We start from the raw sequence: 15070 nt of genomic DNA, 5'->3' as shown, positions 1-15070 counted from the left end.
CTTTTTTATTCTATATAATGTAATAGTTATTAATTTTTTGTAGTTATCACAGTTTATTTCAAAAATCCCTCCTTAAAATATATTAAAGTTTTTTCCGTCATAACACGCATCTGTTTCCCTCTCTAACTTTCTACGCTGCTGGTATTCAAAATGCAATACCATGAATGAAAGATCCAATAATCTTAAAATCTTCCTGTTAGATGACTTAGAATAGACTTTGCTGGAATATGCAGATAATTAATATTGCAGTGTATACGCATATCACGTACTCCAGTAATGCTATGTAGAAAGACTAAAAAAGAAATAACTATAGGTTGTTTTAATTACTGGAATTGTATGTTTTGCCAATGCTTCTTTATGTGGGAAGTTTCAGCATTGCACAACATTCTTTTCAGACAAATCTAATTCTTGCCTTACCATTACGATGGTCTTATCTTAGTCTGGTGACATTTTAATACCAGATATCATGACCCTTGCATTATGACTTATCCTATCAGTCTATCACTAATGGTTATAGTTTAGGGTACCATTAGCACTGTTACTCATGCCTAATATACTACATTACAGGCACTCTCAGCAGCAATCACACATTACAGGCACCTTCAGCAGCAATCACACATTACAGGCACGTTCAGCAGCAATCACTACATCTTAAAATTTTGCACCCTGTTGTCTTCCCTCCCTTTCAAGATAGCCTGCTGCTGAGTTTCAATATGATCACAATATTCAACAGTTTTTCATTGCCTATTAGGTCATTATGCTGCCTTGGCAAAAAAAAAAAAAAAAAAAAAAGCACAAAGGCAAAATTACAACAAAAATCTCAAATACTTATAAGGCCACACAAAGATGCAAAATGTTTACTGTCTGAGAAGATTGATGACACAATATTTAAATTTAAAAGTAGCTCATCAAGAAGAATCTATTAGGTCAAAAAAATTCACAGCATGATTATAACAAACACGGTTTGAAAATGTATACACAGTGTAGTCTTAGCATGCAAGCATATACTTGTGAATGTATTGACCTTAGTATTCAAAATAATTTGTGCAAACATATTCCTTCAGCAGTAATGTACAATAGAAGTGAAACAAGTTATTCTGGAGCAATCATTAACTTCTCAAAACAAGGAGTACAAAATTTAGAAAAACCACACATAAACTTCACTTCTGAGAAATCAACTACCATAATTTTTTTTAATCACTAGTAAATGAAATCCAAAAATTATGCAATGAAAATAAAAATTTGCAGACTACATTAACAGACAAAATATTTCAGCAAATCATGCAACATTTAAATGCCATTCAAAAATTATTACAGTTGTCAGAAAATTACAACAAATTAAATCAAAAAATATATATGCACTAAATTTGAATCTACAAGTAAAAAGATTATTCTACAAAAAATATTTTTCTCAACAAAAATTTGTAAAAAATGAAAACTGAACAAACCTACAGCAAATGAAACTAAAAGGTTCACACATATTTTATTAGGACAGCCTGTCATTAGCAAAGGAAATGATTATAACAATTAAATACAATGATTATAACAATTCAATACAGAAATGATTATAACAATTCAATACAGAAACATCACTAATAAGTGAACTTTATTTCGTTTGATAAAGAAATTTAATCATACAAGCTGATCATTACTTTTACTGTTAACTGCTCCTGTAAGTTTCTTTCTTTCTATATTAATAATTTAGAACAAACTATGAGAGATTAAATGATTATTTCAAGTGGCTTTAGAACTTTTAAGATGTTTAAGAGCTAATTTCACCCAGAAAATCTATTTGCTAAATGAAAGTGTGCTATGATTAAAGAAAACATTTGTAAACAATCAAACTTTTGAAAATAACATCTGACTAATGTAATATGTTTTGTCAATTACATCATAGCTAAGATTTTACTTTTTCTAAAAAAATTTTTTGCTGTAAATATTATTTGTTGAATATTTTAAAGATAATAAAAATTTTGTGCATGCGCTTAATGTTGTAGGTAATTTCGAATGCGTCATCCCAAAACTTTAATTCTTTATTCAGATTTGTGAGAAAAGAAAAGAAAAAGAAACTTAAAATTTATGAATAATAATGTGTATCCAACTTTTTATTAATTTCATAAAAGAATTTTATCTAGAATGTTGAATACTTGTAAATGCATTCACAGTCATCTACTTCCTTTTTTTATTAACGAAAAAGCTCATTAAGCTGTTCATTCATAGAATGTTCCAAAAACGTCATCCTTATTACAAACAATGCATATTTTCCTATAGCTTTAAAATTAGTTAAATTATTTCCTTATACAAAATAGTTCCTTATGTTATCTCAACGAAAACAGCAACTTCATATGGCACTGAAATGTAGTTCAGAGTTAATCACTTATAAAATTTCATTATGCAATAAATCTTTGTTTTTTATTGTATTTTGATAGTGATTCTGTATAAATTGCATTCATAAACTGATAGAGCTATTGCTGAAGGAATAATAACTAATTGTGCAGATATTTTTTTATATGGCTCAGATGCTTAAACAGTGTGATGTCCTATAAATTATTTCATGTATGTTAATATAAAAGTTGACATGTAAAAATATTATTTTTGAGACAACTGGCAAAAAGCCTGCGAATTCACGCAGGCTAGGCCCAGTATAATAACGGTAAATGGAATGGAATATTATTTTTGAAACTCGAATTAAATAATCAATGATTCAGCAACCGCGAAAATACAAAAACCAGCAGCACCAGGAGTTACTTTCAGAAGGCATAATATTCTAACATAGTATGGAAAACTTGAGATTATAAAAGAAAATAAGATTAGACTATAAAACTATATGAACACATTCACGTTTACATCGTCAGCCATTCACGATTACTCCGCCTATAAATGACGTCATTTTCAAGTCAAACATAATTGGCCAACATCAGAACGGTACAGCGCAGAGTCTAGCTTCTCGTGCTAATCACTCGGCCATCTTTTTCCAGAAAGGAAAGTGAGTGGTCTTTATATATTCCGCATGCTTTTCGAACTCTTTCCCAAACCCGCTTACTAGTCGTAGAGGATGTTATTGAGGACACATATGTAATCCAGGAATCCCTCTGGCTCTGCCTTCTTAATTTTCGTGCATTTGCTTTGGCTCTTTTAAATGCTATGAGGTTTCGCAGAGTAGGATATCTACGAAAAATTCCCCATGCTTTTTTTTGTTTCTTCAGTGCTTCACGACAGTCGCGTTTCCACCATGGTTTAGTATATCTTAGTATTTTTCCTGATGTTCTAGGAATAGAAAGTACAGCTGCCGCAATAATAGTATTAGTAACAGCTTCAACAGCAACATCGATATGCGCATCTTCTACCATTTCATCTGTCAGCTCTGCAACGGAAGAGAAAAGTTCCCAGTCTGCTCTGTCCAGTATAAACCGAGGGAGTCTCGACATGGGGTTCGCTCGTCTTCGTGCAAGAGACACAAAATGGGATAATGATCGCTGTTGTACAGATCATTTCCGACACTAAAGGTGCAAAATGGCAACAGAGATGGTGAACAGATGGCAAGATCGAGAGCGTGGAATGTCCTTGAAGGCTCGTGGAAGTAAGTATCCTGCCCATTACGATTTCCTGCTTGATTCTGACCTTTACATTTCTGATGTTCTGGATGTTAAGCTGAACGTCCCATATTTGCTCCCATTTTTTTTTAATCTTCCCCTTGATGACACACCAGATGTCGCTAAAAGGGATAAGGCGACTGGACAGTTCAACAGCAGATTTTTCCGCGATGTCTGCAATCTCATTTCCTCAGGCTCAGGATGCACACTTTGCTTCCTACAAAAGTGAACACACAGTTTTCTGTTTGGAAAAAGTAAATCCCTGTTTGTTTGACCATTCTTGGATCTTATTCAGAGCCATCTGCAATTGCCTCTCTATGTATCTCATGTCTGCCCCTCGACAGCAAATCTGTAAATCAACGACATATAGAGATCCCAAGGTGGTGAGAGGAAGTTCTTTTAGTACAGAGTTTATTTTTAAAATGAACTGGGTTACACTAAGCACACAGCTTTGTGGCACACCCTCTTCCTGTTCAAAAATATCTGAAAAAACAGAGCCAATCCTTACTTGAAAAGTTCTAGTATTCAAGAAATTCTGAATGAAAATTGGTAGGTTGCCGCGTAAGCCACTCTCATGAAGATCCCGAAGTATACCGTATCTCCATGCCTTATCATAAGCTTTCTCAATGTCGAAGAATATTGAGAGAAGGTGACTTCTTCTAACAAAAGCTTCTCGAATGGATGTCTCTAAAAGGAGCATGTTATCTACGGTCATTCTCCCCTTTTAAAATTCGCTTTGATAAGGTGATATAATATTATTTTTTCCAAGAAGTAGACTATGCGGCTGTTTACCATCTTTTCAAACAGTTTGCATATGCAACTGGTAAGAGCTATTGGCCGATAGTTGGAGGGATTCCTTGGATCTTTCCCGGGCTTAGCAATAGGAATTACACCAGCTCTTCTCCATGCACTGGGAAAAGTATGCTCCTTCCACACTCTATGGAGGCATTGTGAGAAATTCTGGCAGTGTTTTCTCTTTTGAGTTTTCTTAAATGCAAATGGCCTCTTTTAGTGTCCAAAAACTTATGTTGCTTTGTTTCCATTATATTTTGAATAAATTGCTCAATTTTAAAATATTTTTTCTTATTAATAACAATAAGCAGAATGTGAAAGAAATAAGGTATATTATACAGTAGACACCCGATTATCCGCGCTTGCTGCAGAGTTTTTAAAAAAAAAAAAAAAAAAAACAAGCGTAAAGCAAAGAAAATAAAAATGTTCACAAAACTGAGCAAAACGTTAAATTTGCTAACAGCGTGCTTATTTATAGCAAAAATATCCCAGGCCTTCTTGGAACCTTCCCCTCGGCCACCGAACCAAGCTGCTAATGACCAAAATTGAAGAAGTCTATGATCTGAAAGAGTTTTGGAAACACTACATAATCTTGGACAGCATCTACGCTATTGCATCTGCATGGGAATCAGTGAAACCATAAACCCTTATAAAATCATGGAGAAAACTCATGAATAATGTTGAAGCCAACCACAACCTAACTCCTTTGAGTTGTGAAGAAGAGAATTAAGATGTAGATACGCCCACAGCAACTCTTGCTGATATGGTGAAAACAGTTCCGGGTGGTGAGAACGTTGATACTGAAAACATTAATGACTGGTTGGAGTGTGACGTCAACGAACCTGGCTTCGAACGCTTGACAGATGACGAAATTGTGAAGAAAGCACGGGGAGAGACCGACAATGAAGTGTGCAGATGCGGAAAACTCATGAAGCGGCTTTGCAACAAGTTGACGGACTGCTGAGCTATTTGGAAGAACAAGACGATGCAGAGTTGGCCGAGAAACTTATGCTACAAAAAATGCAATCTCGGATCAAGAGAAAATGCTTCCAAAGCAAGAAGCGAACACAAATGATTGATTTCTTCAAAAAGGTGTAGTTTACAGTTATGCTTTTGTAATTACATAGTACATTACTGTATTAAAACAGTGCGTATGTATTAATTTTTTTGTGTGCCTTGACGCCTCTCGTAAGTATACAAAGCACTTTTCTGTTTTCATTAACAAAATGCATTTTAGGTTAGTTTTGAGTGATATACTAAAATATTAAGTGTGTAACAATTTTTCAAAGTTGGAATGACTGTGTTTCCTCTTTTGCTATACCCGTTCTTATCTTTTTTCAGATTATCTGTGATTTTTATTATCCGCGGCAGCCGCGCCACCCAATTCTGCGGATGATCGGGAGTGTACTATATGTGTAAAAAATGAATCATTTATTTCTTTAACGTTTTGCAGTGCTTTTTAGCCAAAAAAAAATGTAAATATAAATATGCAACTGCATGAATTCACTGTGACTGCAGTTTCATGACTAAAGAAATGCAATAATCTTATTAGACGGTATTTTATTATTATTATTAATACATGCCATAAAGTTCATGATTTGTGTTCCCCCCCCCCTTTCCAGCTTGTGAACGAGAATTATATGGTCTAGTTATTTAAAGAGATCTTTGAAACTTGAGCACATAATCATACACAGGACAAACAGGCTGATCTCTAAAATTCAGGATAAATCAATGAATGTATAACCAGCATTTGGAGTAGAATTAAGGGGAGAAAATCCTCAGTACTACATCCTTTATTGGGTAAAAATGGCAAAACTCAATTTTTAGAAGGCGGAATTATTGTCTGTATTAATTTTCTCCTCAGTCTGGATTTCACATTAACTTCCAAAATTTTTCTCAAAACTAATGACGCAGCTCCCAGTCCATTCCTGTTGAATAGTGGAAAAACTTCTTTTGTGGGTTCCTTTTCATCCAAGGATTCCCAATTTTCATGTAAAACACCTGTTAGCATCTGTGGTGCTTACTGTAACAACAGTAAACTTGAGCTGATCTTCACCAATATACTGCCATCGGTGATAATTTACATTTGTTCATGCTTAATCAAGCATTATTATTTTATTTTATTTTCATGCATTTTATGAACTAATTTACTCATTTATTTATAATCTCTGATTTTTGATAAGATTGCACCTAAAAGGATTAATACAAGATTAAAAATGGATAAGTAGCTAAATATATGTACAAGTATTAAAAGTTAATAAAAATACAAATAATGGTTAAATTCTTTATTTTAAAAAATATTGTTGAGTTATCACTAAGGATACAATTTCTTGCACTTTTATACAGAGGAAATTGCGAGTAGGGTAGGAAAGCATTAATTAATGAAGGAGTTAGAAAATGAGGAATATAAAATGAATAATGAATGTACACAGCGCAAATGTGGATAAACTTCTTTGAAGTGCATTATATTGGAGCAAAACAAATTAAAGTGTGAATATTAACTCATTAAACAGTGCTTGAATCTTCATATAAAAGTCTATAAATAGCTACTGTAGACTGAGACTATTCAGATCAAATGAAATTTAAATACGAAAAATTTAATATATATAATAAGAAAAAAAATCATTTAAGTTGAAATAAAAGGGAAAATCATTCTGAAATCCTCTAAAAGTGGGGAGTGAAATTTGTAAAATTCAAATTGAAAGTAATGAATGGACACTAATGCAAGTTAATGGTAAGTAATGTCAATGGAAAGTAATTTCCACTAACATCAGCAGTACAACTGGAACTTGGAACTAGTTGTTATGCTGCCATGCAACTGTTATAAAATACCTCTTACAAGCTCTTTAGAGAGTCACTGGAGGCCATGACAAAAGTGATAGTTCGCTAACAGAATTTCCCAGGAAAGATCACAGAAATAAGGTAGGAAGCGAGGACACTTTATCCATCAACGTCCACAACACAAAAACCATCTACTACACAGAAAACAACGGTGAGAACTGGAAGTAGGTGGCACATATGGCTCCATCTGTTGATCGGAAAGGAGAAGATAATCATGGGGTAGGAGGGACAGATGCTGGGATGATCGGCTGATAAATCAGAAGCATTATAGTGGCAAATCAGGAAGGTTGATGTCACGTGAGTTTTGTCAGCAAGTCCATGGTATGAGAAAATTAATTTCTCACTGCAAGTTTGTCATTAGATGTGGGAATTACAGCAAACATGAGAAAATATATTAGTAATTAATTTAATGAGCTGCATAAGGTCTTTAGGTGGAGAGGTAAACTGTGATATTCTTTGGAGAGGAAATTTGATCAGTCATGAAGTTCATAATTTCTTGATCCAGAGGGTTGTTAGCTGCAAAAACCAACTTTCGGTTTTCGCATAAGGATCCCAGGTGCAATTGAAGTTTCTATGCAGGTGATTCCGTTGATCAAATTTTATGGTAAGGTAGAGTTATCCACATAAAGTATGAGAATTTTTAGTGAGAAGATGAATTTCAAAAATTATGAGAATTTTTAGTGAGACGATGAATTTTGAAGTCGGTATCATACTTTGAACTGAGTTTAGTGATATTAGGAGGTGAGGTGCAGGTAAGAAGGCTTAGAATCCCAGATCTTAAAACAGTATCTGAAAATCTATCTATGGAATGTACCAGGTCCGTTTTTCATAGAGTGACGAGAAAAAGGAGTATTTTAATGATCGCAGTAAAACTGTGCTTAGCTACACCAATATAGTGACACAGTGATCATATATTTTCCTCATTTGTATTTACAAAAACGTCTGCTAACATTATAGGCTTTGTTTTTATGTTTTATTTATTTCCTTTATTTCTGTGAAATTTTTGTGATGTGAGGCTTCTCAGATTTAATATTACAATAATTAGAACCTGATATGAGTAACTTCAATGTCCTTTAAATTATTTTCATCTAAGCTGGAAACTGGAAACATACACTAAAGTAAAATAGCTTATTCACTAAAGCAAACATAAAAGAGTTCAGCACCACAGTTAATTTTATTTCTTTATTCGTGATGTTATACATAGAAGGTCAGCTGTTGATTTAAAGAAGTGAATTATGAGTTTCCCTTAAAAGAAATTTTACTGCTGAAACTGCAGCTGTGAAATGAATTGTTTAATTTCTAACTTAATCTGGACCTCGCCATTGTTACTGAGATTTTCCAGGTACTTTTTTTTTCTCAATTTTGTACTAAAATGGAGGAAATTATATATGTCTCAAAGAAGAATTTCAAAGTAAAGAAAAATTAAGTTAAAGAATGAGAGGGGCATTCTAAAATACAATTTTGAAAAATAAAAATGATAATATAAAATTAAATTCAGTAGGTTGGAGAGCATATAAAAAAAGACATGTAAATTTCATTACACTCACGTTTGTGAAAATTGCAACACCATGAAGGACTTACGCGAGTGAGCTGAAATTTTCAGGAAATGCAAAGTAGCGCATGATATGCAAATGATTAGAATTGCAAATCCGTAGCGCATGCGTATGCTGAGCAGCGCCCTCTGAACGGCTGATGGATCCGAATAAATAGACGGCTGTAGCGAGGCGTGTATGGTTATCGGTGGTTATCTGCTAGTGGTAAACGTTAACTCAATCTGTACTTATGCCTCGTCGACGAAAGAAAGCAAGATTTGAACAACTTACAGAGTTTGAACGAGGGAGAATCATCGGCCTTCGTGAAGCTGGATTGTCGTATCATGCAGTAGCCTCTCGTGTGCAGCGTAACAGCAGCACAGTGATGCGCGTTTGGAAGCAGTGGACGGACGAGTGTCGGACAACTCGGAAATCCGGGAGTGGACCCCGAAATGTGACGTCAGCTCGCGATGATAGACACCTGGTCCGCATGGCGCGCATAGAGAGGCAATTGCAGATGGCTCTGAATAAGATCCAAGAATGGTCAGACAAACAGGGATTTACTTTTTCGAAACAGAAAACTGTGTGCGTGCACTTTTGTAGGAAGCGAGGTCTCCATCCTGAACCTGAGTTATATCTAAATGGTACAATTATTCCAGTTGCGCCCGAAGTAAAATTTTTAGGAGTAACGTTCGACCAGAAATTGACTTTCCTTTCTCATGTTTTAAACCTGAGAAAGAAGTGTCTCAAAACACTAAATATGTTAAAAGTGTTAGCGAACACCTCCTGGGGTGCAGAGCGTTGCTCCATGCTTCGCATTTACAGAGCGCTTATCCGCTCTAGACTGGACTATGGCTCAGTTGTTTATGGATCCGCTCGGTCATCTGTTTTGTTAAAACTGGATCCTGTTCACCATCAAGGTTTGAGGATATGTTCAGGAGCCTTCAGGACTTCTCCTGTCCAGAGCCTGTATGTTGACTGTAATGAACCATCACTTTATCTGAGGCGTGAACAATTGTCCCTTTTGCAATATTTTAATATACTATCCCAACCTGAACATCCCAATAAGCTGTGCTTACTTGATGATGTGAGTAACGCGTTATTTGAAACACGTCCATCTTGTGTTCCTACATTTCTTTTAAGAGTTCGCCCTGTCATTGAGGAACTTTCCCTCTCTGATATGCACCCCCAAGCAGTACAGAATTTTGAAATCCCACCTTGGGAAAATGCACGGATTCAGCTTCTTGATGTTTTTAAGTATCATGTGAAGGCAAGCACTAACGAGATTATTTAGAGACAACTCTTCGCTGAGCACAGGAACAAATATAGCAGTTATCTTCCAGTTTATACAGATGGGTCCAAGTCAAAAGATAATGTGGGGATGGCATATGTAATTAAAGACCACATGGAGGGCAGACGCTTGCACAATGCTTTCTCTGTCTTAACATCCGAATTAACTGCGATATATTATAGTCTTTTATACATCTCAAGGCTCTGCTACAAAAAGTTTATAATTTATACAGATTCGTATAGTGCTCTTAAATCAATAGAAGCTTTTCCTAATACTCAAAATCAAGTAATAGTGGATATTCTCAAAATACATATAAACTTAATGAATCGTGGGTATGATATCCTGTACTGCTGGGTTCCCGGGCATGTAAGAATAAAAGGGAATGAGCTGGCAGATATCACAGCAAAATGTGCTGTTGAACTGTCCAGTCGTCTCATCCCTTTTGCAGACATTTGTTGTGTTGTGAAACAAAAGATCCGAAAAAAATGGCAACAACTTTGGGATGTTCAGCTTCAAAATAAATTAAGACATGTAAAACCTAGAATTGAGCACTGGGAATTAACCAAAAATCGTAAGGAGGAAGTTCTTTTGACTCGCCTCAGAATTGGTCACACTAGAGTGACACATAACTACCTTTTAAAAGCTGAAAATGAGCCTGTTTGTTTTAACTGTAATGTTTGTTTATCTGTTCGTCATATTTTAATTGAGTGTCCATGTTTTAATAGTCTTCGCCAGAAATATTTTAATAGCTGTGACTTACCTCTCGACCGTTTAATCGGAAGAGAGGTCAATTCTAATTTATTTTATTATTTAAAAGATATTGGCTTTTATTACCAAATGTAATTTGTTTTGAAGACTGTCTCTTGAATTTTAATATGTGCTTTTAACCTGTGTTTATATGACTTCATCCTCTGGATTTGGTACATTTATCTACTTGTTTTTATTTATTGAATTTTAATGTCATCAATTGTAATCATCTCATCTTTTGTTTGGCGCGTCATAATCATCTCTGGTTTTGCGCCATAATCACTCACTCACCCGCATGGCGCGGACGGACTGTACAGCTTCCTCTAGACAATTGGCAGCACTGTGGTCAATAGCTACAGGTGTTTCATTGTGTGCTTCATCAATTCGTAGACGTCTGCTGCAGTGTGGACTGCGTGCACGGACTCCTTTATACAGGATCCCCCTAACGCACGACCATCGCCGCCTGCGGCTACAATGGGCCAATCAGCATAGAGACTGGCGTGCTGATTGGCAGCATGTCGTGTTTTCTGACGAATCCCGCTTTAATTTGTGGTACCATGATGGCCGCATTCGTGTCAGACGCTATGCCGGTGAACGCCACCTTCCGGAGTGCATTATCGAACGCCACAGTGGACGAACACCCGGAGTTATGGTCTGGGGCGCCATAGCATATCATAGACGATCTCAATTGCTACGAATTGTGGGCAATCTGAACAGCAATCGGTATATCCGTGAAGTTCTACAGCCCGAATCTGTTCCTTTCCTTCAAAGCTTGCCAGGCGCTGTATTTCAACAGGACAATGCCCGCCCTCATACTGCTCGGATTGTTAAATCCTTCTTTGCAGCGCAGCAGGTACAGCTTCTTCCTTGGCCTGCGTGTTCCCCGGATATGTCGCCAATTGAACATGTGTGGGATGTCATTGGTCGGCGTCTTGCTCGTGATTTTCGTCCTGTTGCGTCTGCAGACGAACTTTGGGTACGCGTACAAACGATATGGAATGCTCTTCCTCAGTCAGACATTCAAACTTTGACTCCATGCCACGTCGTGTAGCAGCACTTATTGCGGCGCGTGGTGGCCACACAAAATACTGATTCTGATCTCTTGTTATTGTTTGTTTGCTTTGAACATTTAATCATTTATTTGTACCACTACCACTCAACTGTGTATTAAATTGCATTCAATTATGACGATTCCTTCTTGGTGTTGCAATTTTCACAAACGTGAGTGTATTATCCTTAGTATTGTAACACATATGGAATTTCACATCAAGAACAAAATATTTTAAAACTAGTACATGTGTCTGTCACAGCTTTATTATTATATGACATATATACAAACAGAACTGGATTAACCAATAAGCAAAATAAGCATGTTTTTAGGGCAAAAGGAAATGGTATATTCCGCATGCTTTTCGAACACTTTCCCAAACCGCCTTACTAGGTAGAAGAAGTTATTGATGACACATATGAAATCCAAGAATTTCTTTCGCTCTGCCTTCTTACTTTTTGTTCATTTGCTTTGGCTCTTTTAAATGCTATTACGTTTCGCAGAGTAGGATATCTACGAAAAATTACCTATGCTTTTTTCTGTTTTTTCAGTGCTTCATGACAGTCACGATTCCACCACATTTTTGAATATTTTATTATTTTTCCTGATGTTCTAGGAATGGAGAGCATAGCTGCCTGAGTAATAACATTTGTAACTGCTTCCACTGCATCATCGATAAGCACATCTTCTACCATTTTCTGTGTGAGACCTGCAGAGGAAAAGAGTTCCCAGTCTGCCCTATTCAGTACAAACCGAGGGAGTCTCGACATGGGGCTCGCTCCTCTTCGTGCAAGAAATTAAAGAATGGGATAATGATCGCTGTTAAACAGATCACTTCCGACACTGAAATCGCAAAATGGCAATACAGATGGTGAACAGATGGCAAGGTCGAGAGCATGGAATGTCTTTGTAGGCTCATGGAAGTAAGTATCCTGCCCATTATTCAGGAGACAAAGGCAATGGTCTTCAATTACCTGCTCAATTTGTCTTCCTCGTGAATTGGTGTCTTTGCTTCCCCACAACGGACTATGGCCATTAAAATCACCCATTATGATAAAAGGCTCTGGCAGCTGAGCCACAAGGTCATTTAAATCCCGCTGGTCAATGTGTTCGTTAGGAGGCAAATAAAGAGAAACGAAACTACAATATGAAAATTTACTTGTACAGCGACAACTTGGAGAGATGTCGTCAAAGAAAGGAACTTGAGGGATAGTCCAGTGAGGTGAGGAGACTTACACCTCCACTGGCACGTTCACCTGCAAGGTTATCCTTCCTGACGAGAGAAAACCTCTGAAGTTTTGCATGTTGATCTCGTTTCAGATTTGTCTCTTGTATTGCCAAGCACACAGGATGATACGCATTGATCATAGCTTTGATGTCAAGTAAATTTCGGTGGAAACCGCGACAGTTCCATGAGACGAGGGTGGCCATTATGTTTGATGTTTGTTCTTTCTGTGTTCCTTTTTAGTTTTGCGCGGAAGCAGATGTTCGGGAACTTCTAGACCATCTTCCACGTCCATACTATCTGAATCTGCGGATTCAGAAATCGTTTCATTTACAGAACTATTGCTGGGATTTCTATTTTTGTTAATTGGTTTTGGAGGGATATGTTTTGGTGTGCTTTGAATAACTATTTCTTTATTTTGTACGACATGTGTTGCATTTTCCTTTTTCTTGTTTGCTGATTGCTGGGTTTTACTTGGTGGAGTCTGTGTACTTATGGAAGTTTGGGTGGCTATAGTGCGGGTTGATTTCACGGCATTGGCATATGATTTGTTTGATTGAGGCTGTGTGCTTTGAACTTGTCTCCTGGCTTCGGCATATGAAATGTTCCTAGAAACTTTTATGGTCTGAACTTCCTTTTCAGATTTCCATTTTGGACAAGAGCAAGAAAATGCTGGGTGATCACCCTTGCAGCTAACACACAATGGTGCAGCGGTGCAATTCTCACTATCGTGGCCAACCAACGAGCATCTGGCGCACGTAAGGGTGCCACGACAGGATGTCTTACAGTGACCAAACCGCTGGCATTGGAAGCATCGCAATGGGTTAGGAATATATGGTCTTACGGGACAGTTAAGATACCCAGCCTTTATATTCTTCGGCAGATCAGGCGATTTGAAGGTCAGGATCACGTGTTTCGTGTCAATCAACTGACCTTCCTTTCGCATCTTGATCCGCCTAGCACCACAGACATTTTGGTCAGCTAACTCGGAGAAGAACTCTTCTTCTGAAACACACAGAAGGTCGAACTCCGAGATCACACCTCTACAGCTATTAAGTTTTTTTTTGCTGACGCAGTTACAGCTACTCGTCCAAGTTTGGTTTGACGTAAAAGTGAAGCCGACTCGGTGGCCGAAAGGGTATCAATAAGCAAGTCTCCAGAACGGAGATGCTTTATGTTCTTTGGCTCACCTACGCAGGAATGAATGTATTTGCTGACCAGGAAAGGACACATCTTATGCAATTCTCCAGAGGCACTGGAAACAACAACAGAGCGTGGACAATCAGTAGAGTGAGTGAGTGAGTGAGATTATGGCGCAAAACCAAAGTTGATTATAGTGCGCCAAACGCGAGATGGGGTGAGTACAATTGATGAAATTTAAAATACAATAAATAAAAACAAGTAGACAAATGTGTCAAATCCAGAGGATGAAGTCATATAAAAACAAGTTAAAACCACACATTTAAAATTCAAGACACAATTTTCAAAACAAATTACATTAGGTGATAAAAGCCAGTCTCTTTTAAATAATAAAATAAATTACAATTCACCTCCCTTCCGATTAAACGGTCGAGAGGTAAGTCACAGCTATTAAAATACTTCTGACGAAGATTATTAAAATATGGACACTCAATTAAAATATGACGGACAGATAGACAAACATTACAATTTGAACAAACAGGCTCATTCTCTGCTTTTAAAAGGTAGCCATGTGTCACTCTTGTGTGACCAATTCTGAGGCGAGTCAAAAGAACTTCTTCTTTACGATTTCCAGCAAAATCCCAATGCTCAATTCTAGGCTTTACGTGTCTTAACTTGTTTTGACGCTGAACATCCCAAAATTGCTGCCATTTTTTTCGTATCTTCTTTTTCACAACACAACAGATGTCTCCAAAAGGGATGAGGCGATTGGACAGTTCAACAGCAGATTTGGCTGTGATATCTGCCAGCTCATTCCCTTTAATTCCCACATGACCGGGAACCCAGCAGTACAGAATTTCA

This window comes from Stegodyphus dumicola, chromosome 11 (genome assembly GCF_044657685.1).
Source record: "Stegodyphus dumicola isolate Sdum_Otavi_A_Nest chromosome 11, ASM4465768v1".
NCBI classification, from domain to species: Eukaryota; Metazoa; Arthropoda; class Arachnida; order Araneae; family Eresidae; genus Stegodyphus; species Stegodyphus dumicola.
This window is presented reverse-complemented; position numbering follows the sequence as displayed.